The sequence below is a fragment of the Zootoca vivipara genome, chromosome 9 (genome assembly GCF_965207765.1).
Source record: "Zootoca vivipara chromosome 9, rZooViv2.hap1.1, whole genome shotgun sequence".
Lineage (NCBI taxonomy): Eukaryota > Metazoa > Chordata > Lepidosauria > Squamata > Lacertidae > Zootoca > Zootoca vivipara.
Genome location: NC_142592.1, coordinates 36251207 through 36278750, shown reverse-complemented (window position 1 = coordinate 36278750; position 27544 = coordinate 36251207). Strand labels below are relative to the sequence as shown.

Below are 27544 nucleotides of genomic sequence, written 5' to 3'. Positions count from 1 at the left end.
AAAGGTTGCAGCAGGAGAACCTACCCTTGGTTACACGCATTCATTAGACTATGAGAACAATCCCTGTGTGCCTAAGGCTGGGCACACAGAAGCCGTATATGTATGATAGATCATGTCCTCCCTTAAAGAAGACACGTGTTGCAGTGTGACCTGGCAACCAAACCCTGTGTTGTGGGTGGGTACTATTGGATAGCCACAACACCCAATTGGTAGGTCCCTTGATGCTGGGTTTAATCAGGCCAATGGGACGCTAGCCAAACCGATCAAAGGACCTATATATGCCCATGCGTGTGACCCAGAGCTTCCTCTTTTGGTCAGTGCATCGGAACACCAGCAACGTGTCCGCTGCGAGCTGAAAGACAGAGCGATCTACCTTCGGCGATTATGGTGATCTGTTTCCATTATTCCCTTTATTTTCCCTGTTTTATCCTTTAGTCCGTTATTCCCTCCCCGTTAATTCCCCACCTTGCCTTTCCCCCATTTTCCCCCTCCCCTCCAAGGGGCTTTGGCCCCTTGAGCCGGAGCTTGCCGCCACCTTGCTGGCCAGACGGCTGCGTATAGTGGCTTGCTCCTTTCCCCGACCTGAGGCTGTAGCATCGGGGCTTCCAATTTGCTGATGCTGAGTAAGAAATTGCGGGAAGTCCCCTCTCCTAGCGGCCACTTTAATTTAGTGTCAGGGGGTTGCGGGGAATTTCGCCAGGCTTGGGAACCCTCCCTCTCCATTTTCGCACCAATGCGACCGCCATTTCTGTACCTTCTTGTAGGGGACGTTGCTATCAGCAATTTTGGCGGGAGTGCCATCTTAATTTCTGCACGGGCACCATCTTCTTTTGGCAGGAGCGCCATTTTAACTGTGCAGTACTATTGAATTCTATTCTGTAGTTTTGCCAATTTTATCTGATTGTCAAAACTGCAACGCCTATTAAAAGGAATCCGAGTCCTGCTCTCCCTTCCAAAAGAGTAATCTGAGGTCTGGCTCAGGCTTTGCATTCAACGCCTTTACCAGTGGTTCCCCAGCATATGCTGGGTCGCTTGGGTACAATTATGGCCGATATTGGATCACACCTCCTGTGGCCCTGGCCAGATTTAATATGGAAATGGCCTCGGCCCAGTATACCTGAAGGAGCGTCTCCACCCCCATCATTTAGCCCGGACACCGAGGTCCAGTGCTGAGGGCCTTCTGGTGGTTCCCTCACTGTGAGAAGAGGTTACAGGGAACCAGGCAGAGGGCCTTCTTGGTGGTGGCGCCCGCCCTGTGGAACGCCCTCCCATCAGATGTCAAGGAAATGAACAACTATCTGACTTTTAGAAGACATCTGAAGGCAGCCCTGTTTAGGGAGGTTTTCAATGTTTATTATTATTATTATTATTATTATTATTATTATTATTATTATTCTGTTGGGAGCTGCCCAGAGTGGCTGTGGAAACCCAGCCAGATGGGCAGGGTATAAATGTTGTTGTTGTTGTTGTTGTTGTTGTTGTTGATGATGTATAACTGTTGCTGCAATGTATAACTCCACCTGTTCTACCTATGGAATGGCAAGGAATCATATTTCAGGTATTGGTATGAGTGTGTGCACATGTGTAGAGTCATTTCACTCTGTGTGTGTGTGTGTAGGCAAGGGCTTCTGAGGAAAGATTGAAGACCCACTCTTGATTATATTCAACATTAAGCAAGAGAGAGGGAGCGTTTCTTACAGTTTTATTTAGGGTTCCATAAGAATATCTGGAAGTGTTGTCAGAAATGGAGATGTCATCTTCCTCAATGGCACTTCAGTCTCTCTCAATCAGACAATTCACCGGAAACATGTGCCAACTTTTTTTTTTTTAAATGCTTTCCAAACCCCAACAAAGCCAACAAGAGAGAGGAGATGTGCAGGAAAAGGCTGTCAAACTGGAGGTCATATGATAAGAGGGAGAGTCAAGGGAAAGGTATTTAATATATCTGTGGGTACCAAATAATGATGCATTGAATTATTGTCCTGCAGAAACAAACAAATGAAGGCCAAATTTGATGGAAAATTAAACATGTTGTTCTCTTGTTGTTTTTAAAATAGGAGCTCTGGAGGTGTGTGTGCAAATCCGGATTAGAATCATAGTGTCACGAGAGGGGTTGAAAATCAGGCCTCCTCAAGGTACTGTTTACTCACAAAAATGCCATTTGCTGCAATTAAATCTTTTTTTTTTTATGAGGGGGTGGGATTTGCCAAGGAAAAGTTATAGAGGGCCCACTCTCTCCATGATTGATCCTAGTCAGGGCAATTAAAAAAATAACAAAGAACTATCAAATAGCCTATGATGTGTTTATGATAATCTCAACTGTTCTGTTACATTTCATCCAATACCTCCTTTCCTCTGTTATCACGAATTTCCACTGTCTCCCTTAAGACGTGACACGACTAACCTCATTATAACATATTTTGATGCTTCAGATTGTCAAGGCATTATTGTTATGAAATTATTTTAAGGTTTGGGTATTGCTACTGAATGTACATGGATAGAATCTGGCAGGTAACCTCAGCATCCTGCTCTTTTAATTAATCGCACGTTCTGGCTGAGTGCAGATGGCATTTTTTTCCAGAGGGTTGAAGGCACCATTAGTCATGAACATCCATGTTCATTTTACCTGTCTCAGAGTGGTCTCTGTTTGGAGAGACTCTGCAGGTTTTTGTCGTCTTGTAACTAAAACGAATCATCTTAAAATAATGATGGTTGTCATAAATGTAAATATTACATTAGGGCCATCATAGCTAACGACCACCAGATGGCAGCACAGCATCTTTCAAAGGCTTGGTCAGTCCTTCCTCCATGCCTCTTTTCTGATACCGTAGGTGTGTTTTCAAAGACTGAAAAATGCATTTAATGCATTGATGCCTTGTGTGGTATCTCACTAGACCTGTGCTTGCACAGCAGTTTATTCAGTTTCCCTAACTGTTAATTGCTGTATTATATTTAAGTTTTCATATGGCACCAAAGCCACTTTTGGATAACTAATGTTCTATAGTACATGTGTAGAGTTCATTTCCATGTTATTTGATAACAGAAAAAATAATAATGTAATTCGAATCTCCCTTAACCCTGGAAATCATGAGTGTAGAGTGATGAAATCTCAGGTGTCATACCAGTTGTGAGCCCAGCAATATTTGGAGAGCCACAGGTTACCCAAACTCTTGCTTTAAATGATTTGTATAGGTTTAATTCAATAAACGGCCCTCGTTTGTTAGACATTCAGGTCATTATTTCTGATCTGAAGAGAAGTGAATTTAGTTCTGGAAGACCTTATGAACAGCAAGTGGTGGTCATTTGGAATGAGATAGGAATTAAATTCACATTTAAAGACAAGCTTACCTAATTTGCACTTTATAAAACAACACACAAACCAAAACACAGTTACCCTTTGAAATTCATACTTCTCTGAAGTTTGCAGTACAGTTCTCCAGCCACGTATTGTGTACAAAACCCCTCCCCCATACACTGGAGTAAAATGTGCATGGGAAGGCATGTATTAGTACATATGACATATTAAAATGCACTATTGTAGAGGAAATTGCTTTGCAAGTATGTATGGATTCAGCAAAACTGCATACAAAAATGATAAATTCATGCTGAAATGCTTCTAAAGACTTTAAAGAACAAAATCGCAAACTGATGTGGAGAACTGAACCTAAGAGTGGAAAAAATGAGAAACAGAGAGAAACCAAAGAGGTCAAATTTGTCCATACCTAGCGGTCACAGACCTGCCTCTGTGGGAGCTCTCCTTAGCTGTCTCCAAGACACATTTATTAACAATTATTTCCTATGACTGTGTTGTTCAGTTGATGCCTGTAGCAGATGTAGAAAAGGTCACCTGGAAATGGTGAAGGAATGGAGGGGTCAGGAGAGAAAAATGCTTAGCCCCAGGCGATCATGGCTGGCGGCTTTGTAATGTTGGATGTTGGAGGGATGGTGGCAGTTGAGCTGGAGTGAAGGAGGAGAGAAGTAAGAAGCTGGCAAAAGGAAAGGAAGAGCAAATGCCAAGCACTCCTGTCCTGGGATGCTTTAGAGTGATCTTCTTGCAGCCAACCATGGCAAAGCAGTTGTGCTCTGAAGCCTGTCCTCTGAAGTCAGAAGCTGACAGACTGTGGGCAGAGCAGCCAAATTTGAAACAAGGGCAATGATACTTCGCCACCTGAGGCTCCTTGTTTCCAGGACATGCCCAAACTGTGAGGGGCAGGCTGGCAGGGAGAAGCAGGGCCTCTCCCACACACAGCCATGCAGGAGCACCGGGGCACCATGGAAACCGTGGCAGGGCTCTCCAAATAGAGAGAACTACAATGTCAGCATGTTGCGTTGAGAGGGAACTGGGACTCTCAAGTTGCAGCATATATTGAAGGAAAGTGCCGTATTTTTTCCGTGTATAAGACGCCCCCATGTATAAGATGACCCCTATTTTTTTTTAAACACCAAATTAAGAAATTAAGTTGTTTAGCTTTTGGGGGGTGGGGGTGGGGGAGGTCACTTCCGCCAATCTCTCACCAGCCTGCCCGCCACTGCCAATCGCACACCTCGCCGCAGCCGCCAATTGTCTGCCCGCTTGCCGCCACTAGCAGCCCACCCGCCCACTTGCTGCAGCCGCCAATTGCCTGCCCAATTGCCGCAGGCACAGCCAATCTCCAGCAGGCCTTGCCCCAGCCACCAATCACCCGTCCAATTGCCGCTGCCAATCTCCTGCTTGCTGCTGCCATTAATTGCACATTCCCCCCCTCTGCATTCACTATCCGTGTATAAGATGACCCACAATTTTTGCCTATTTTTTTTTAGTAAAAAGCATTGTCTTATACATGGGAAAATACGGTAGCTGGCTTTCATGAAGTGCTTTCAACCTAGAGTGTCTGGCTGTGTGGACATTATCGCCTTAAAGCACAGCTAGGTTGCCCCCCCCCTCCTTATATTTAAACAGAAGCTGGCTTGAGGGAAAATGCATCCAAAAACAGTACTGTATTCCATACGAAACAACAGGATAGTTACAGGATAGATATGGATCGTGGCTAATGTTGTGTGTACGCAGCTTCCCAAAACAGTGGTGGGAGTACACTAGATGTGGAGTAGAAGGGACTGTGTACACAGCCTTTGGGTTTGAAACTCACATCTACATAATCAGACCAGGTGCCTCAGCACGGGAGTCACCCATGTTGTCAGGGACTGGCAGGACTCTGTGGAGCAAGCGGAAGAGGTATGAGGACCAGAGGCTGATCCAGGGGAAGAGGGTAGCAATTTCTGAGGGTTTGTGTATCTATGAGGCAGGAGTATGCGGAGAGGCCTAAGAAGTTGGAGGTGGGGGAATAAAGACAACACACACACTAGCCGCTGAGAGAGAGAGAGGTGGTGACTGAGGGGAGGGAAGTGGAATCCCCTCCGTCGCTTCCCTCACTGTTCTCCAGGATCAGGATGGGTTTTAAGAGGCAGACACAGCAAAAAATTTCCACGTCCAAGGAGTCACAGTTTGCTTGCACTTGCACAGTCGGATGAGGATACTTAAGTCTGGGGTGGGGGTATGGCCACCCATTACTCTAACAGTCCAGTTCAAAGCATATGCCTGGGGAGGGGTGTCAGCTGACTTCAGAAGTGTATGTGTGTGTGTGTGTGCGCACGCTTAATGCCTGTCTGGAGTTTCTGTAAATTTGTGTTTTGTCAATAAAGTATTAAATTACCGGCTGTTTGTCGGTTGGGTGTGCTCAAGACACATGCATTGCTTGGGTATGTTCTTGCTAAAGCAACCATGTAGATGTGGGAAGGGCAACTTGGCAGATATCCATTTAGGCCACATTCACAGCGTACATTTAAAGCACTACAATATCGCTTTGAAGAGTGATACCTTCCCCAAAGAATTATGGGAGCTGAGGTTTGTTAAGGGTGTTAAGAGTTGTTAGGAGACCCCTATTTCCCTCACAGGGCTACAATTCCCAGAGTTCCCTGTGAAGAATTACAGCTCTGTGAGGGAATCCACACATAATTATAGCTCTGTGAGGAAAGAATGGGGTCTCCTAATAACTCTTTAACAAACGACAGCTCCCAGAATTCTTTGGGGGAAGCCATCACTGTTTTTGGTGGCATCATAGTGCTTAAAATGTATGGTGCGTATGGGGCCTTCAACTATGCTTTTTCCCAATCCCACAGCCTGGCATTGTTATTTCTAGGGTGCAGGTTGGCAGAAGGACTTAGAATGACTAAATGTTGGGAGATGGTTTATGTTTCTCCAAGGTGACCCGTGCGGCGATGACACGAGGGTTGGTCTCCATTGTTAAAAATAGCTTTCTTTCCTTTGCTTGCCTTATTCCCACATGGGGGGTCCTCGTGATTATAGGTACAGTATATAAAATGATTGCATATCCTATCCTAGTTCCTTCACAATAAACACACAATTACTGTAGGACCGTAATAGAAATAAGGTAGTTATAAACACTTAACTGCTCATTATCTGGTAATTACCAAGAATACAAGAGTTCTGATTACAAATCTTCAAAGGTTTCAAAGCCTTGTTTACTTTTGCTCTTGCAACCGCATGCTTGTTTCGGTAGATTAGTAGCAGAGTTAGATGCCTTGAGTGCAGTTTGACTGACTTAAGATGCTTAGCTCCTCAGAACAGAACCGTAATAACTCATGGCCTCTTGCAGATAATGTAAACAACGTCAACAACTTTATCATGTATGCTAACCATAACCTTTTGTAAGTAAAGGGCTTGTCAAACTTATGAAATAACAGAAAGCAGGGTTTAAAGTCAATGGCTCTTTTATAGACTGCTGTAGGCCTCCAAGAGGGTAATAAAGTTTTCTGTGGTGTGTGTGTTGGGGGCTTGATTGAAGCAACCTAAGCTCTGTGGATTGCCTGAATGCACTGCGGTACAAGCAGTAACTTGCCGTTCAACTGCAGTCTTAATTACACGTCTTGGTGAGCGGAGAAGAGCATGCCAGTTCTTGGATCCAAAGCAGATAAGCTCATCAACTGGCAGAGTGTTTGGCTGGGGACTTGTAACTTTAAATGCGTACCAACACACTCAGCACCTTCTTCCACAAGAGCAAGGAAGATTGCCATAGAGTGAGAATCTGTTGGCACTCTTTGTGTGAGAGGCGGAGGGGGCGTAAATGGACTCGCCCGAATAAATAGTTGCACTAGTGGGAGACAGCACTTTTGCTCTCTTTTCTCCTGTTGAGCACTGTGCCCCCGAAATTACCTCAGGGGAAGGTCAAAATCTCTCTAATGGAAACTTAGAATTCCACTCCATGTGCTTTAAATGTGTGGGGTGGTATTCAATTAAGTTTTACTTACAGCAGACTCACTCGAATTAACAAAATTAGGTATGTTAAGTTCAACAGGCCTACTCTGAGGCCTACTCTGAGTAAAGTTTTGCTGTCTACAACACATGGGGTAGATGGGAAGGTAAAAAGTGTGGCATCTACTTGCTACACTGCAACTCTCTTCGTTAGGTTTCAGTCTCCCTCCCAATCCATGAATAATCACCATTTTATTTTAAATGTCTATTCTCGAGTGAAACGTCTCAGAATGTTATGATAAACCCATAGTCCATCACTTCTTTGCATACTATGGAAAAGCTTCCAAGTGTACATTCATTTAAAAGTTTAAACAGTCATGTATTTTTCAGTGGTGCCCCCCTATTTTTTCTTAGTATAATGCTGAAAGCATACGGAAATAGGTATTTAAGGAACTCAGATGCTTTTGTCATGCACAACATTTTGTCCAGAAATGAAATTCATCCATAGTTTTTTGGGGAGTGTGGGGGTGTGTGAAAACACAGAACAGTTAAAAAATAATAATAATCCACAATTTTCTGACTGACGGTCAAATAAAGAATGATGATGATGATGATGATGATGATGATAATAATAATAATAATAATAGTCCACAAATAAATTCCAGTTTAAAATAAATCTCATATTAACTGCTCTTTTCCAGTCTCTGTTCTAAAGTGACTCCAAAGCCAAATTGTGCCCAACTTGGGGTGGGTGTTGGGGATGCATACCTGATTCAAATCCTTCTCATGTTAATGCCTCAACAAACTCAGTATAATTGCATAGGGCGGGGGGGGGGGGGAGGGGGAGATGGCACTTCTTGTATTAATTGGATGCTGTTAGCTTTGCTGCCATACATGGTACTGGAGTTTTTGTTCCAATGTGACATATGGAATAAGGAAGAAAGTTTTTTCTGGCATATTTTAATGAAAAGCTCCATATGAGATTATAAACCACACGAGGAGTGGAGGCCTGGTCAGATTCTAGTGCCAAACAATTCTTTTGTTTGACAGTGGATGTCATCCAAAAGCTGCCTGAGGCAGGAAGGCAAACTACTTATCAACCAGTGGGTGGGAAGGAGCTTTCTAGGCCACAGAACTCTTTTCGTCTCTCATTGTAGCACATCCATATTACTACTAACCATTATCATTTCTTTATTAGCTCTTCGGATTTTCTTATGTTTAGTCCCACGTTTCCTGCTTCATGGAACCGAAGCCATGTAGTTCCCAGAACTTGGAAAGTCCATATTATAAAGGAACTAATTCCAGGCCAAGTTTGTCCCCTTACAAAAACCAAACCAGTTTGTTTCACATTTGGTCCTCTGTTCAATTCAAGTTCATTCAAATGATCCTTTGGCACATTTCCCCCCAGCACTGAAAATGTTACAAGATGCTGTGCTGAAGCGTAAAATACACTTAAGAAGACTAAGTAAACACGCATGCAGTGGAATGTGAGTCATTTAATTTTTTTACTCCTACAATCATAATCTTTAAGCTTAAAGAGTGAAATAGTCTTTCTTAAGAGTAAGAAACACATGTATGAGAAAGACTTTGAAGATGAACTAGAAATTGTTCAAGGTTCTAGCCCCAAATGAATTTAATTCACATTCAGTTCACTCGGCAATTATGGGAACCATTTTCAGGTGTAGTTTGGAGATTTTTAAAAATCTCATTCAGTGAACGTAGTTAAACTGAACTAGTTCCTTCCAAGCTCTGGTGGTTTCTAAGCAATCACTCTTCCAGGCAATGACCAGACCTAGCCCTGCTTATATCTTCAGCGAGCTGGTGGCCTCGTGCACTTCCAGAAAATTTCCTTACAAAATATTTTTAAAGTGCCAAGAATGTTTCAAGGGCTGTACACATATTAAAATATAAGACTTGCTTTGTGAGTGATCTTGGTGGCACTTGAGATTTGCAGTTCTTTCTAGCTGCTTATTATGGGCTCACAACACAATCTAACTTGAGGAAACTTGGCCATTGTAAAGCTATAAAAAGCCTCCCTCTTTCCCTCTAGATATGAATGTGAATAATTAAGGTGAAGCTTATGTAGTAGAAGCAAAGTATGAGATAATAATTGGATATGTGTAACTCTTTGTGTTTCCATATGCAACCACCAAAAACAAGCAAAATAATCATAAACAGAAAGAAGCTAAATTCTAGAATCAAGCTTTAACTGTGACTTAGAATGTACCGTGCTATCTAAAGAAAATGGTGTGGAATATTCAACCAATATATTTCTTTATCTCACTCTTCAGACGAATATTGTCTCTCAAAGTGGCTCACATCAGTGAAAAAAAATGGAACTAGACTGCCTCTTCCCTCAGGCTTACAAAGGAAAAGCAACACAAAAAGGCAGGCAAGGGAAGAGGAGCAAAAGCAAAAGGTGGATCAAGGAGATCTGTTTGACAAGGAGGTGGTGAGTCACACAGTTGCATTTAATGCCGGCCTGATGTTTGCGGCTCATGTTTTTTGTGGGGGAGGGGCAATTTTACAGGGGTGAAGGACAAAAACAGCCCTTGATGATCAGAATGCTCTTTGGGGTCCTGTAGAAATTCTGAGGCTTTGGCTGTGGTTGAAGGTTACTGTGCAAATGAGGTGGCAGATGATAAGTTTCTTCTCTCCTTTTCGACCCACCCTACCCCCATTTGTCATTTCTTCACCAGGCACCTTGGCAGTATTCCTGTCTTAATTTCCCAAGACCTGCCAAGACTGATCTTCCCTTGCTGGTTATGGTTTATTTCTTGGTGGTGGTGGTGGTGGTGAAGCCCAGGAACCAAAAGCAGCCCTTCAGCTCTCTTCAGCTGACCCATGGAGCTCTCCATAGGCCACGCCCCTCACGGACTCTTGCCTCACACATCAGCTGGTTTTTTTTGGCGGGGCTATAAATCCATCTTTGAACGCTGATCATGTCTTTTCCTTGTCTAGATGGAGGAGAAAGAGGGTAGAGAGAGAGAGGGAGGGAGGGAGAGGAAACTAGCCTTGTGAACAAAGGTAAATTGTGCATTTGTTGCTCTGTGCTCTTTTGTCTCTGCCCCTGCCCACCAGTGGCACAGTGGCATAGCATGGGTGTGTGTGCACAGGGGCAGTTGTCCCGGGTGCAAAAATTAAACACCCTGTGCTGCCTCAATACAGCCGTACACTTCTGTCACTGGGCTCCGTTGAAAACAGCTTCTCCATGTGAACCAAGAAGTGACCTGTATCCTTAGAGGCAAGACTCTCTCCAAGGAGTTGCTAGGCCTCCCTGCTTGAAAGTTTACGATTACTAACAGTGTTTTTCAAATGACGAGAAAACTGTGAAATTCTGCAAACGTATCTGTGGTTATAGAACTCCACAAGGAATATGGAAATATCTGTAATCTGAAATAGATGTGTTTATACCAGAGGGTATAACCATAAGGAAAAGTAAACAGAATTGCCACACAGCCAGTCTGGTGTAGTGCATTTATGTTAACAAGCAAGGCCTGCATAAAGGCAGAACTCGCTGGATTGTATATGAGTTTCTAAGTTTCTGTTTGTATATCTCAGGGCAGAGTCTGTGGACCAGGCCTTTGCTCAGGGTTTGCTGTTCTCCTGCGGCAAGCCAGTCATCCCACCCCTCTACCATCATAGGCAGAACTCCATCTGCACGATTTCCTCTCCATTATGTTCAAACAACATTGGCCAAGTGACAAGAAAGGTGAGGTATGACAAGCATATGTGAAAAGACTCAGAATTGTTCTTCATTCCCACTTATTTTACAACTCAACAGCTATGGGAATATCCTGTTTTCCTTAGGGATAAACTAGATATAACAATGACCACTGCATTGCTTACCATTTGTCCCTTTGAGTTGCAGAACGGACAGAGATTGTTTTCACATGAAAAGTGGTAAACAGGTGAAGGGTCCTCTCCTGGCATGACTTTCAACAATTCATCATCCAAAGCACTTGTCCGGCATCCCAGTTCACAGTATTGGAGAGGATAAGGCAGGGAAGGCTCTCCACATCTGCAAAATATTATTGATGCTAAAATCAGGTCCCAGCCACTGCTAAGGAAGTTGCCTTATATTGTGCCAGAGCCACTGCTCCATCTAGTTCAGTATTGCCAATGCCCCCTGCCTGAAACTCTGGAGAGCTAATCAGCATTGACAATACTGAACTAGATGGAACAGTTAATGGGAAGGTCAAATCAAAATTAATCTCTCACCCAGATCTAGCTTTCAAATAAATTCCTGTACCTCTCAAGCCACTCATTTCGGGTAATCAACTCACCCCAAAATCTCTCTTTCTCTCCCCCTCCGTCTTCTACACCCATTTGCTCTCCCAGGACCCCCAATTCCAAACTTTCTCTCTCAGGTTCACCCCAAACCCTCTATCTTCTTGAGCTTTCCTCCAGAAACATGCATCCTGTTTGTCCATCACACACCCTCCCCCTCCCGCTCACCTTTTATCTTGTATTTTTATCTTGTGAACCACTCTGAGATCTTTTGATGAAGGGTGGTATATAAATCCAATAAATAAATTACACACACACACACACACACACAGAGAGAGAGAGAGAGAGAGAAGGCAGAAGTGCTTCATGGGCACCAGAGAAGGTCTCTATGAACCTAGATTTTTTGTTTTTAGCATCCATTTGCAGCAAACCTTGTGAATTTGATTGTGCCAGCCACAGAATTTGGAACTGCAGTCAACTTGTATTCCTGCCCGAAGGCAACAAACCTATAATTGTAATTTGAGCTCATGTTTTCCATAAGCATAAAGGTAAAGGTAAAGGGACCCCTGACCGTTAGGTCCAGTCACGGATGACTCTGGGGTTGCAGCATTCATCTTGCTTTATTGGCCGAGGGAGCTTCTGGTACAGCTTCCTGGTCATGTGGTCAGCATGACAAAGCCGCTTCTGGAGAACCAGAGCAGCGCATGGAAATGGCGTATACCTTCCCACCAGAGCGGTACCTATTTATCTACTTGCACTTTGATGTGCTTTCGAATTGCTAGGTTGGCAGGAGCAGGGACCGAGCAATGGGAGCTCACCCTGTCGCGGGGATTCGAACTGCCGACCTTCCCATTGGCAAGCCCTAGGCTCTGTGGTTTAACCCACAGCACCACCCGTGTCCCTTCCATAACCATACCCAACACTTAATTCACTGGATTGTACTGTTTCCAGTAAGCTCTAGTAACCATGTAGATCCCAAATACTTATTCATTACAAGAAATATGTGTGTGTGCGCGCGTGCGCACACACACACACACACACACACACACACACTGCCATTTAAGAAGAAATGATTCCTGCATTACGACTCATAACAAACATATTTTCATCTTTTCTGGGGAGAAAATCGTAATCTGGAATGAAAGTTGAGAAAATTCCAAGGGTGGAGGATGGGACTTCCTTTCTTTACCTAACCTCTTGACTGCATTGAAATATTTAAGATTACTTTTATGTGCACTGTATCAATAAAACATGAATTGCCACAGAAAGCAATATCTAGTACTGCATTAGCCTTGCAAAGGCAGATGCATTAAAGCGCATCTGTGCCTTTTTGAAAAGCAGCACTGGGCACGGCACAGAAGGGACATTTTATACATCTAAAATCAGTTATAACTATAATGGCGACAAATCATTTACTGACTCCTACTGACATTGCCTATTTCTTTTTAGATACACAGCTCAGAGTATTATATACTAACACCAATCCTCAAGAAAAGGTATTAGATCACAAATCTGCCTTGAAATATGTATTATGACAAGCAGCTGAGAAGTGCCCCCAAGTAATATATCAGATGCCAAGAATAATTCATCTCTAGAGGAAATATTATATGTCTTAGTTTAAATAAAATACAGATAACTAATGACCAATAGAAGAGAGCCAGTATAGTTTTGTATAGTTCTACTGAGAGATCAGAGTTCGAATCCCTACTCAGCCATAAAGCTCACTTCAGCTGGTGCAGAATTCAGTAGCCAGGTTGCTTATTGGGGCAAGACAGTTTGAGCATATAGTCCTGGCCTAAATGCACTGGCCACCTATTAGTTTCTGGGCCCAATTCAAAGTGCCGGATTTGACGTATAGTCATACCTCGGTTTAAGTACGCCTCGGTTTGAGTATTTTCAGTTTAAGTACTCCGCGGACCTGTCTGGAACGGATTAATCCACTTCCCTTTACTTTCAATGGGAAAGTTTGCTTCAGGTTAAGTACACTTCAGGTTAAGTACGGACTTCCGGAACCAATTATACTCATACCTCGGGTTAAGTATGCTTCAGGTTGAGTACTCTGCAGACCCGTCTGGAACAGATTAATCCACTTTCTATTACTTTCAATGGGAAAGTTCACTTCAGGTTAAGTACGCTTCACGTTAAGTACAGACTTCTGGAACCAATTGTGTTTGTAAACCGAGGTACCACTGTATAATGCTTTTAATGCCTCAGGACTGCCAGGTGGACGGGTAATAATAATAATAATAATAATGCATTGGTACCTCGGTTGTCGAATGTAATCCATTTCAGAAGGCCATTAGACAATGTTAAACAACCGAGGCGCGAAGGACAGTCTGCAAAGTCAATGGAGAAAATTGAGGAAAAACACAGTGGAAGCCATTCGACTTCCGAGGCACATTCAAAAATGGAAGCAATTACTTCCCGATTTTTGGTGTTCGAAAACCGAAACGTTCAGCTTCCAAGACACTCGAAAACTGAGCTTTTGGTGTAGCTGATGAGGAGCCCAGCCCGGCAAAAGTGACAATAGAGAGGAGGAGGAAGAAGGAGCAACCTCCTCCCCCCTCCCTCCCTTCTCCCTCCTTCCCTCTCGCAAGTGGTCCTCCTAGGCCACTGCCATATAATTTAGCCTGGTGCAGGTCCGCCACTGCTTGGTGCCCTCCCCCACCCCAACCTGACCTTTCCTGCATTTTCAAACCAGCTTCAGCCTGATTAGAAAACTGGATGTAGTGTAAGTGGTAAGATGGACGTACCTTAACAGCATGGGCACAGATGACAGCTGAATGACTAGAAGTTCCAGGATGCAAATGCACTTAAAAATGAATTAATTGCTGTCAACGCTTTGAGGTGGGTATATAGATACGACACACAGAGATATTTCATACAGCTCAGGAACGGAAAACCCTTGGCCCTTCAGATGTTGTTAGACTCCACCTCCCATTATCCCTGACCATAGGCCATGCTGGCTGGGGCTGCTGGGAGTTGGAGCCCAGTAACACCTGGAGGGCCACGGATTCATCAACCTGGGTACAGATCAATTGATCAAGGAAGCAGAACGTTAGGTTGTTTGGTGAATAAATAAAAGATTCCCCTTGGAAGACCTCTTTTACTGTATGAAACAGTGCGGATAATGCAAACTGAAATATGCAGGCTGGTGCTGCGAAGCCCAGCTGCTTCTTCCTCAGCTACCATTGTGCTGCTTCCTTTTCTTTCAGCGTTGGCAAGCACTTTCTCAAATAGTTTTGTATTTCGTTTCTGGGATGCTCTCCATTCTGGCGCTGCCTGCCAGCAAGACAATAGATGCGCCTTTCTACCACGGCCGCATGCATTTTCTTTGCATACGCTTGGTGTTGGGTGAGGCAGGATGGTCCCTGCGGTTTTCAAAATGTCATGGCCTTCTTGCCAACAAACACATCTCCTGTCAACCCGGTTACTTTGTTCCAGCAGCAATAATAAAAACAACAACACAAAACGATGCTCATTTGGTGCTTCCCTGCCCTGCTGTGCAGACAGGCTTTGCAGTATAATTCAGGCAAGAGTCATGTATTCTGATAATAAATTTACAGCAGTTGTAAAGCCAGCCAGGTTGTTTTGTGAAGGGCTGAGGGAAAGTGGCAGCATTTTATGTACTGGAAGAAGAGTCCCCTGGTGATGCTGGCTGCCTGTGTAGGATTTCAGGAACTGGTGGGGCTGAATAGCCAAACTGCGAAAGTGAGCTGTGTCAGTATATGGAAAATGCCAAAAGTTATGGAAAGGGTAGACCATTCTCAGTTGGCAACGTCCAGCGTGTGCATGTTATAGATCTCATTAGATTTACCATCTGTGTGCCAAGTCAGGATTACAAACAGAGTGGCTGCCCACCATTTCAATTTATGCAAAATGTATAAAGACCTATAGACCCATAGATCTATGAAATGGGGTGGTGGTGTGTGTATTGGAGCAGGAGGCTACAGACCCACCTGCGAATGAACCCCCTTGAAGCCTGGTGCCTAAGATACTACTCCAAGCAATGGTTCCTCATTCTTGCTATGAAAATCTTCAAAGAAAGAAACTCCCACGACAATCATAGGGACCTTGCATTTAACATGTAACCCAAACCTACCAATCTTATAATTTAAACACATTGCTTCTCACCCTATCCTCACCTAACACAACGGACATGATCATCAGTTGGATTTCTCTTGATGTTAACTCTCAGCTCCACACTGTATCCTGGTTAAGAAGCAGTTGCTTAAAGCTGTTCAAGGAACCAGTCAGCAGAGGGTGCAATAAGAACAATGAATTTGGTCTCAAGATTCATGCATGTGCGGTGTAATGATTGCATGTAGGTTACTAGGATGAGAGCATCCTTCTCTGATCATTTTTAGTGATATTTTGCAAGCACTGCATGCAATTCCCACCTTGATGTCAGCACCGTTGTGGCATAATACACTGTGAAAACTATAGGCCACTGGAGGCTGATGAAGCCTCATTTATTTTTTCTTTCTTCCAGTACTGGACTATATATTTTGCATACCTGCACATTTCCCATGCATTTTCATGTTGTGAATTCTAACTGGGTATTTTTTAACCTATGCTAAAAAAATTAGGCACAAACTATGTGCCATAAATCAAGAGAGATTGTAGACGATAATTTTCAGTGAGCAAACATATCTTGCTTGAGCTGACCAGTCAGTTAAAATGGCAGTTGAATGGACACCATGCTAGTTTCAGAAATACACCCAGAGAGAGCAGAAGGTGGTCTCTGCAGATAAAAAGGTAAGAAGAGCCTTTCCGGATCAGACCAAAGCAAATTTAGTTCACTATTCAGTTCCCACAGAGACCATCCAGATACCCATGGGAGGTCTGCTAGCAGGACAGAACATGCACTATAGCTCTCTCCTGCTGTTGCTCTCCAGTGACATTTGTCAATTTTGCTTTCTCTCAGTTTTTCATTTTTCCAACCTTAAGTTTAGTTCATCACAGTATTATTTTTGTTTAAAGTCCTCACAAAAAACGTGCCAGCATTTTAGTGTACATTTCTTCTAATATACACCTTTCGTATAGTTTTGCCTCACACACACATTTCTACAAGCACAGACCCCCAATACAGTCATTTGGTACTGCTTACTGATTTTCTGCTTGGCCAGGTTCAAGGTTCTTATTTTAATTCACAAAGCCCTAAAAAACTTGGCCCAAAGAAATTTGTCTATAAGGTTTTTTTAAAACAAACAAACAAACAAACAAACAAACAAGCAAGTCCACAAGTAAATCACTGCTGAGGTGCACCCACAATTGTGAGGCCTGAGGAGATGATGATGGTACAGCTGTTGCCATTGGTTAAGGATTACTTGTGACATCACAAAAGTACATGGCAGCTGAGTGGATATAAAGGTGGGCCTTTTCCTCTTTCCCCACAGCTGTGAGATCCAGCATTTCCCAGTCCTCCACTTGGAAATGGCACACTGGCAAATGGACAGAGGTGATCGACTCACTGTTGGTGGCTACGGGGTGACAGTAAGGTAAATTCACTTTCTGAGAGGGATTGTGGCTTGAACGTGGTTGATATCCATTGTCAGAAGTTGGCTTATATCTTTACCTAGTGACGGGCCTAGCGGAAGCTGACAAATGTTGGTGGGTGGAAGCCAGTGGGTGTTTGTAAGGCTGAACTCCCGGTGCACTCCCAGTGACAGGGTGATGGGGGGGTACCATTTGGCGCGCCCCATCCTGCCGGCGACTCCCCCAAACCCAGAGAACGACAAAGCTGCAAAGCAGCTGCTTCCGCTCTCCCCTTCCCCGGCTCTCTATAGACTTAGGAGTCGCGGGAGGGGGGCACGAATGTCATCCTCCTTCAGCCTGAAGGGGGGGTCACATCCACCCCCCACGACTCCCCATGGGGCAAATGAGTGACGTGGTGGCCTTGCCCAGCTACAGGATCTGCTGAGAGACCGTACCATTAGCAGCTCATGGTGTAGGGGATGCCCAGTCTTTCCCCAAACACTATTCTTGAGCTTATTCACCCATGGAAGCTTTCTGCTTTAAAGCTGAAAGCTTTATGCTTTAAAGCTGTGTAACACCGCTTTAAAGCAGAAAGCTTCCAGGGGCGAATAAGCTCAAGAATAGTGGCTGGGGAAAGACTGGGCACCCCCCGCACCATGAGCTGCTAATGGTACGGTCTGCTTTCTTTCCTCTCCTCAGCCTTTGCACTGGAGGGATGGAGGAGGAGCCAGGCTGCAAGCTTTGCCCATGCAGACAAAACAGCTCTGGCCTTTTAATTCGATCAGCAGCAGAAAAATACAGCGCAACATTTTCTGTACAAAGAGGCACTTAGCCCTACAGTCCAGACAGCGCCATTTGCTGGCTAGGAGTGTGTGTGGAGGGGAAATGTGCTGGAAAGTATGGGATAGCAATCGCTTGATGCGATCCTGTATAACCTCCCCACAAACAGATCAAAATAAAGGCTCGACAAAATGGGGGTGCCGTATAATCTCTCTGCGATTTTTGTGTAGGCAGATCAGGATGAGTGCTTGCCTAGAAATCACCCTGGTCCTCCTCCCCAAATATCTACATGCCCTGCATTCCCTGGTGTGCTTTTGCTCAGGTGAGTAGGGGGCAGGTGGTGCATGGCATGCCAGGGTGGGCAGCCTGGGTCAAACTCGGCTATCTGGCTTAGCCATCTTGTCAATTGAAAATAAAGTAGCAAAGGGGATTGATTTTTGAAATTTGCAGAGTTCAAAGTTAGGAAAAATGTTTTAAGAGCTTATGCTCACAATGTAAATAAACCAATGTAAAGAAACCAGAAAACAACACTTTTAACGGTAAGTCTCTTATTTTTCCTTCTTTTAATAATTTCAAGGGGGGGTTGACAAAATATTTTTTGCACCCGGGTACTAATTTACCTTGCTACGCACTGGAGATAGGGAGTTGAGAGTTGGTTCTGGGTGGAAACATCCACTCACAAGCTAGAGAAAGGAGCCTCTGCGCTTAGTGTGAAGGACAGTATGTGGCGTCCTGTAAGAGTAATAGGCCAGGAATTAACTGGGAGGCTAAGGTTGAGCCAGGAGAAGTAGAAGCTGGAAAGATACAGTATACTTAGTTCTCATTCCAGGCAGCAGGGGAGAGATTCTTCTACAAAGAGAGAAGACTCCCAAACCAGTTAAGAGGGGTGTAGCAATCCCCTGGGTCTGTTACTTGGAGTACCTCAGGAGTAGGGTTGTCAAAGGGGTGTGTAACTGACAGGAAGACCTTATTTAAGAACCAAAGAATTAAGCTACTGGGACTTCCCCTGCAGATCTTAATGCACAGACAGGATAGTTTAGGCTGATTTTCTGCATGCCACACAGCTATAAGTAGCACAGAGACCGTCCTAGAAGCAATGTGACAAAGCTGGTTAGGGAAAACATCCGCACCAAACCCTAAAAAAGATAAGAGCTCACATGATATTGCGACATTACCGAAGCCCTGCCCTTGTTGGAGACCCACAGAGGTGAAATAGATTGTTGGCCCCTCTTCCCTTTGGCAAGTGACTGTACTAACAACAACAACAACAACAACTTATTATTATATATACCCCGCCCATCTGGCTGAGTCTCCCCAGCCACTCTGGGTGGCTCCCAATCGAATACTAAAACAATACAGCATGATGATATGGCGGCGAGATCATACTGGCCTATTTATTTTGAATGTTTGTAAGTGATGCCAATAAAGGTTTTGATACTGATATTGCGACATTTGAACAGCTCTGTTTTTCACCCTTTTCCTGCTCAGTCCAGATCTTCTAAAAAAAGAAATTGGTGGCTTCAGTTTCTGCTCTCCAATGTTAGTCCATGTTAGATTTTCACAAGAGCCCTTCTAATGCATTGAAACTAGAATGATAAAAATAAATCCTGCTAATCTTTGATAAAGCATGGGCATAAAAAGTGGGGAGGGTGAGTTGCACCTGAAAAGAGAATTACTTTATGATGGAATTATTGGTGTCTATGGGGTCATGGAGCCACTGGCAGTCCATCGCTGATTCTGCCTTTTGGGTGTAAGCTATCCCTAGCAAAAACCATTCCGAAATTTGAGCTTTGGCAGAATTATATTAGCACCTACAAATCTTCACTAGAGCACAGGGATAACCATACTTGCGATGGTACAACAGAACAAATATAGGTGCTTCTAAGATTCTGGGAATCAGCAAATAAAGGACTCCAGCTGACAGCAGCCACAGGGAACAGCTGCAGGGCATCAAGAGAACTACTGGGATGTGATCCAGGGCATACTTTTCTCCTGTTGTCTTCCTGTTTCCATTTTTTTAATAAAAAATTTTTATATAATGCCAAATAATCAAAAATATCACCAATGTATGATGTGAAGCTTAAAGCACACCGGAAACCGTAGTGATTGTAGTAATTTAGAGGCATGTCCCTACAAGGAACATTATGTGAGTTTAGAGATGGTCCCTGGGGAACGGAATGAGGGGTGGGCTCTGACTGGCATTCTCTGTGGCAGCCCCTCAGTTGTGATTCCCTTTCCACAGAGGAGGAGATGAATGTTGAAGATACATCTCTTTAGTGTGGCTCAATCCCATGCTGTTTTTAAGGGAAGGCAGTGGGGGGGGGAAGTGTGAGTTTTGAACTTTCGAAAGAGCTTTTGAGAAGCTTGAAAGATGGGGTAAAATTAATGGATGTTTACTGGGCAGTTTCTACCCTTCTTATCCCCAAATGTTACAGTCTCTACTGTTAAGGCAAAAGAATAAGGAGGAGGAGGAGGAGGAGGAGCAATTATTTTGTCTTGCTATTATGTCAAACGCTTCCCTCCTCTCCTTTAAAACATCATGTGTATGGGCTCTATGTATTTTTAACCATGGTGTCATATATACACTAGGAATTTAGATCTATGTATTAGAGACTGATTGGGGCAGGATGTTGAACAGGCTGTATAAATTGTTTTGGCTATGTGAGTAATGCCCCCACCTATGAACCATTATTGTGTTATGTTGAATTTTTCCAGGCTTGTTATTGACATACTGCATTCTCAGACAGCTGTCTGGGCCCATTTCTGAAGTTTAAGCTGCCCTGGGTCTCCTGTGTAGAGTGGCTTGGAGTTGCCATTTGAATTTCCCCACAATGCTCTGTGGTGACACTCCTAGGGAGGGACTGGGAGAAATTAAAACACTGGATCCCAGTTATCCACTGCTGATCACAGCTCTGCTGCCATCACCACATAAGCCTGCAGTGCTCAACTGATGTAGGAAAGGGTCTACCTCTTTGCTATGGATCCCTCAGACCTGGAGCCAGCCCTGAGTTCTCCAGGAACAGGGTGCTGGCCCTCTGCCCATTCTCAAAACTTGTGCCATAATTTTGTCAGTCTACTAAATAACAACCTGAAATGTGACCCAACAGCCATTTTGGTGGTGAATTCTATTAAGTTTACTTTGCAAGTCCATTTGTAAAGTAACCTGAGGTACAGCTACTCTTAAAATTAGCAACGTTGGTGGGAAAAGCATGTTTGTGTGTATATGAATGGGTTGGGACAGGGTGAATTTTTTCCTACATTCATTTACTGCTTTCTGAATGGTTTTATTGATGTTAGAAGCTTTTTATGTGCCATATTGACTTCAAAGATTGCTCTTTGCTTATATGAATCCAGATAAGATTTCAAGGGATCTGAGAGAACATAGTAAAGGCCAGATGTCTAGCTGTTTGAAGAAATGCTTCTATGTTTAGCCAAAAAGAAAGAAAAGAACAAAAATTAATACTTGTACAAGAACACTTTTAGAGCATTTTAGCCCTCTCTTTTTTAAAGCTCCATTATGGCAAATTACTATTATTGAAACATAGAGGCTATATTATTCACTTTCATATTCTTTCCCTTCTCATTCATTCATAAATTATATTTTTCAAAGATTATCCCTCCCCGCAGATCAAAGCCAAGGAGGAAAATGCACTCTTCAAATACCTCCAGGTTATTTTGGGGTAGAAGGAGTTTAATGCTTATTTATAAGATCAGCATAGTTCCATCCACAGGAACAGAGTGATCTATAGCTAATCAGGTTCATGGAAGGTGCAACGTTTTACCACAAGTAGCAGATCTGCATTTTGAACACTCCACAAAAGCACTGTTAAAAATGGTCATGCATGAATATGTCATTTGTAACCGTCATGGTCCCTTCCAGATATCAGATTACAACTTCCATCAACCCCAGTCAGTTTGGCTAATCAGCTTGGCTAACGGCCAAGGATGATGGGCAATGTAGTCCAACAACACAGGGAGGGCCGCATATATATATATATATATATATATATATATATATATATATATATATATATATATCCTTGCCTCAAAGTGTGCCTTTTGGTTGGAAGTATTTAGATTTGGGTTATATCCCGAGAGGAGCTTCACCTGCCTAAGATTCAGTCCTGTCAGGGAAAACTAGTGAAACAAGTTTGGCAGATCAATTTAGTAAATAGATTTCAAGCTGTGTGGCAGATACTTCACTGTGATAGTATTTACGGTATTGGGCTTCCTCAAAGACCCCTCCCCCTCCCCCTGATCTCAAAGCAAGGCTACTAGCAGACCAAAAACTCTTGAACAATGAAGTATTCTGTCCTGGGACCACTAACCTAGGAGTAAGCACATTGAGCTCAATGAGACTTACTTCTGAATAGGCATGTACTGGATTGTACTGTAAAATCTCCTTCCTAAGGACTTGCACGAACCTGCTACAAATGGGAGGGACTGTGTGCTGCTGAGTGTGGGAAGGAAGGCTGAATTTTCATTATTTTAAGAGAAGCGCATGTTGGGCTCATATTAAAACAGGATTTACATCAATCTGCGTCTTTAAAGAAATCTTTTAAAAATTACTAGTTTTAATCGGTAGTAAGCAGTGGTGCTAAATTTTTGTCTTCTTTTTTAAAATGGGACTTTGAGTGGGATAGTAGAAATGAGAGACAAAGCTTATAATGGGCCCTCAATGGAAAACTTCTAGTTAGGATGGAGTGGTTTGGCACTTTGTGCCACAAGCAAGAGCTAAATGAATAATTCACAATGAATAATTCATCCAATGCATTTAGCATCTCTTTTACTCGGCGGAATATCTATGAACAGATGCCAGTTCCTTAAAACATCTTCATTATTTTCAATTTTACAAACCTTTCTGTTGTCTTCTCTCTTTTTTTTGGGGGGGGGGGGTTTGGTTGGTTGGTTGTTGTTGCACAGAATAAAGGCTGGTACCAGAAAGAATGACTCAGATTTACAGAGCTGTCAAGGGCTTTGAGACAAATGCCAGCTGTCTCATGGCCTCTTAACATTTCGCAAATGGAAATAGGGACAGACTTGTGGACTTGTTAGCACCCCTCTTCTCACACAGGGATCGGTTGTGGGCCCCTGACCTCCCGCTCTACTGCTTGTTGCTCAAGGCTCTTTTCTGCCTGCCTTTCAATTACTCAGATTCAGCAAGCATAGATCCAAGGGGAATGCTGTGTTTTTTACTACTATACTTGTCTATCTTGCATGTGTTTTTATGTAGCATTGTTGTAATGCATTTCACATGAGCTTTTATGTCTTGCTACATATTGTACTGCTCTTTCTATAGCAACAGCTACTATTTCTTATGTTGTGTATGGGACACATTCACTTTGTGATTTTCATGTGCATCCATTTACTGCAGCCTTAAAAAAATTAAACCCAGAAAATTTACTAGCCTGAAATATGTTAGATAACTAGCAGCCTGCGTTTCCATGCTGGTTGCAGAGGATAGAAGGTCCCTCCTTAACAGCCAGTTTAGAATCATAGAATTCTAATCTTTTAGGCAAATAAAACTCTGATATTATTATTTTTTTAAACCAGGAAGACTATCTGAGGAAGTATAGATCACTCCTTCCACCCAACCCTCCTCCGCTACTCAGCTATGCTTCTGTACTGATTCTGGAGGAAGAGAATATTGTTATGAGTTTGTGGGTGTGAGGCTCCTATAATCCTAGAAAGAGTTAAAAGCTAATCAAACCAGGCTAGCTTCCTGATGGGGACCCAGGTGGCGCTGTGGTTAAATCACAGAGCCTAGGGCTTGCTGATCAGAAGGTCGGCGGTTCGAATCCCTGTGACGGGGTGAGCTCCCGTTGCTTGGTCCCAGCTCCTGCCAACCTAGCAGTTCGAAAGCACGTCAAAATGCAAGTAGATAAATAGGAACTGCTACAGCGGGAAGGTAAACGGCGTTCCATGTGCTGCTCTGGTTTGCCAGAAGCGGCTTTGTCATGCTGGCCACATGACCTGGAAGCTATACGCCGGCTCCCTCGGCCAATAATGCGAGATGAGCGCGCACCCCAGAGTCGGTCACGACTGGACCTAATGGTCAGGGGTCCCTTTACCTTTAGCTTCCTGATGAGGTAACTGCCTAGGCGATGGGCCATTAAGAGAACAAAGGAAATGTGGTTCTGTGCCCTATACCAAATGAGTGGGGCCCTTCCTCCAGCTCTCAAATAGTTGGAAGAACAATGCAGAGTTTGCTGTTATGTGAGCTACTGGAGAAAAAGAAGCAAGCAAAGGATCAGAGGGCAATGTTTGACTGGTAGGGAAGAAAGAGCCTTTATCCCAGCTGCAAGCAGCTCACATGTGCATGTCAGCCATCCCCAAATGTGGGTTCCCTGGTTGTTGAACTACAACCCCATCGTCCTCAGGCAGCATGCCACTGGGCAGGGATGAAGGGAGTTGTAGTCCAGCAACATCTGGGGACCTAAGGCTGGAACAGATGGGAAGTCCACAGACAGAGAAACTGCAACCCATTAAACCAAGAAAAGGGACTTGGAAGACATAGCACCTGCGAACAAGGGATCAAACCAACTATGCTTCCGTTGAAATGCAATGCAATAAATAAATCACTTATTTTGTTTACATTTTATGAAATAAACATAAATATCTCTTGACTGTAAAATAAATAAAATAAAACAATTATCATTAAAAACAATTCTATAAAACATTCAACAAAATTTAAATCCACAATAAGCAGATTAAAACACACACCAGCATTCTACATATCTGGGTATTATTTATGTGAAGAGCTGGTACTGACAGAAAATAAAGATATATGCATTCTAATTCTGTAATCAAAACATTTCATTTATTTGCATAAGCTATCAAAAATTAACCAGCAGCTATGGAAGGTAAAGAAAGGTCTTGTTGTTTAGATTTAGTATGGCGTTGTTGTTTTCACTGGAAAATGGCAAGAAAGGGAACCCTATGCCTTTCAGAGACCCAATATCCAGCTTTATGCCATTCCTTGTTTGCTGCCTCATGATCGCTTTCCTTCCAGTTTCTTAGCTACCCACCATGGCTTGAAGCTTGAGTGAAGCAAGACAGGAGCCTCTTGCTTTACCTGCTCTTCCCATCCACCACTCTGAGGATAACAGCCAAAAAATCTTGTTTGAGAAAAACATCTGGTGACTCCAGGCCTTGATCTTCTGAAGTGCAAATGCGAGCAAAACAATTATACCGCATTCCAAAATGAATTATATCTCAGCCCTGTTATTTGGGCAAAAACAGTTACAAGCCTGAACATTTCCGCCCCTGAAACGATCATCAAGCCAAGTCCTGTACAATAACACCAGGGGGAACTAAGCCACCACTGAAACCATCTCGATTTCAGATATGGAAAAAACCTGAAGGCCAATTTCAACATGAAGGCCCCCACATGAGTCTGCTGAAAAGTTCTTCCTCTGGCAGCACCCAATTGACTGGCCATGCTATTTGAGAACATCAAAACATAAGATCCCTGCAGGATCAGCCCAGGGGCTCATCTAGTCCAGCATCAGCCTGAAGCTGTGTTGGGTGGCGATAATGTACCTGTTCCTATGTCCATTTTCACAGTAGCAAACCCCACTGAACACATCAATTTCCGAGTAAATATGCATGGAACTTTGCTGTTAAATTCAGGATTCCAGGCTGTCTTGATTTTTACAGGTGGGATTCAACTGCATGCTGGCAGATTTGTTGTTGCATCACCTCCTTGCAAACAAATCAGAATGAATGCTCAATAAAGAGGTCATCTAGAAGCTACCTTAGATGATATTAAATGGGCAGATGGAGAGAAATGCAACGTAAGTTGCCACAGCAGACAACCTCACCTTTGCCATGTGGATGTGAAACAGCAGAGTCAGCATAACCTTCAAAAACAACAACGCCCTACCACACATTTTGCTTAGGTGACCAGATGCAAAGGAGAGAACCTTTGTGTCTTTAATAGTTGCACTTGCCACAAATCCTTCTTCTGCATACCTGTTAAAGGTGCAGGAACCGTCTTTTGAACTGTAGTATAAGTAGACTTTTTTGACAGATGCTCTTAGCTTCTTTCACACTGAGGTCATTTAACAACCAGTTGGCACAAAGATTTGGGTGAACATGCCTGAAAAGGATACTCATCGTGGATTTGAAGTGTTGCTTCATTTACGGCCTGCAGTTATTTTCAAACCAAACCATGTATTTTGCACTCCTTTGATTGATTCCTTTAACCCAGCGATGCATCATGGAAAATCACATCTGTTCCTTACTGCAAAGTCAGAAACCTGATCTTTGACTGTTTCTTGCAAGCAGCCTGATAGGAATCGCTGTGTGCTTGAGCAGATCATAACAAAGCCTGAGCCCTCGCACGTAATCCTGATGAAACAAGTTGTGGCTCTAGGCTGCTTAAAGGGCTGAAACTTTCTCCAGGAAATGTAATCTTTGTATCTCTGTGAAGTAGGGGCAGAACATTAATCAGCAAGCTTTTCTTTTGGTGATAGGTCTTGGGGAAAATGCGGAAGAAAGTGGTGGAGACAAACAGGACTGTACAAATCTATGCATTTATTTTACCTATTGCATCTTTAGGCTTCAAAAGAGTAACAACCCTTTAACGTAAAAGCCAAACATGGCATATTACTTAATGTACGGTCCTATATATGGAGGTCGGAAAAGAGGGTGGTGTGGCTGCAACACAGCCATCTTCCCCTTCCCTCTCCTCTTCTGGCTGTGTGGATAGGATTACATGCCAACTGGAGGTAAGAATTTCTGTAGACTAGGGATGCATGAATCCCTACTTTGCCATCCTCATGTGTGGTCCCAAGTCCTGTCCCCCTTTGTCTCATCCAACAAACAGTAGGGTTTTTTCCTGTCATTTATGCAGTGAAACATAAATAATTTTTTAGGGCTGTTAATCACACATACAGTTAGGCCCCTTCCATTACGCTTTCATTACATAAGTAATCACATTCAACCCCCAGTTTCTTTTGTTAAGTAGATGGTCTAACTCTTAACACATTCCCTTTTTTGGACCACATACTGTCAACCACCCTTTGATGACGGGTGATGTAGGAATTAAATAAATAAATACGGTAAAATAATCAAACCAGATTTAATTTCGTGGCTCTTTTGTGGTACTCTAGAGCAGTGGTCCTCAACCTTGGGCCTCCAGATGTTTTTGGCCTACAACTCCCATGGTCCCTAGCTAGCAGGACCAGTGGTCAGGGATGATGGGAATTGTAGTCTCAAAACATCTGGAGGCCCAAGGTTGAGGACCACTGCTCTAGAGTGCGCACAGAGTTTCTGGAGTAAAGATGTGTTGCCTGAAATTACACGAAAAGTGCCTGGAGCTGAAGTTGAAGGTATCATTAAGAAAATCAAAATAAACAGAATTTGATGTGAAATGTTCCTAGGATCTATAGACAGTGATGAAATTGAAACTGAGATGATCTGATACTTATTCAATGCCCCTTGTGGACTGGAATTATGCTTTCTATCCCAGTGGACAGATAATTATATTACATTTTGGAACTGGCTAAACTGCAGTAACTTGCCCTTGTTTGGAGGTTCTAGCAGGGGAGCGCAGCTATCGTATACCCTTGACCGAAGAACGGCACACTCCTATCTGGGATGGACAGCTTCAGGAGGGATGCACATGGAGTAGTGAGAGAGGAAGGGGACACCCGCCTAGCCAGCCAGATCAGCCGAATCAACCCTGGCAATCAATGGGGTGGCAGATGGCGCAGCCAGATCGCCTCACATTTGAAAGGTGAAGAGGTAAAGTCGGTTATGATACATTGGGCCAAAGATTTTGGATATTCAGTTAGAGGATTG

The 27544-nt window shown here is 43.4% G+C and overlaps 1 long non-coding RNA gene across 2 annotated transcripts; it reads right to left on the bottom strand.

The window, feature by feature from the left end:
* Positions 1–8726: 8726 nt before the first annotated feature.
* On the bottom strand, positions 8727–25998 carry LOC148684595 (uncharacterized). 2 transcript variants are annotated; one of them, XR_015945944.1, is made up of 3 exons: positions 25712–25998; positions 11099–11270; positions 8727–10206 (listed from the first exon to the last, which is right to left on the bottom strand). It is a non-coding gene; the product is annotated as an uncharacterized LOC148684595 (long non-coding RNA). The 2 variants fall into 2 exon arrangements; XR_015945943.1 differs by lacking the exon at positions 25712–25998 and adding an exon at positions 24766–24999.
* Between the last annotated feature and the right edge of the window lie 1546 nt (positions 25999–27544).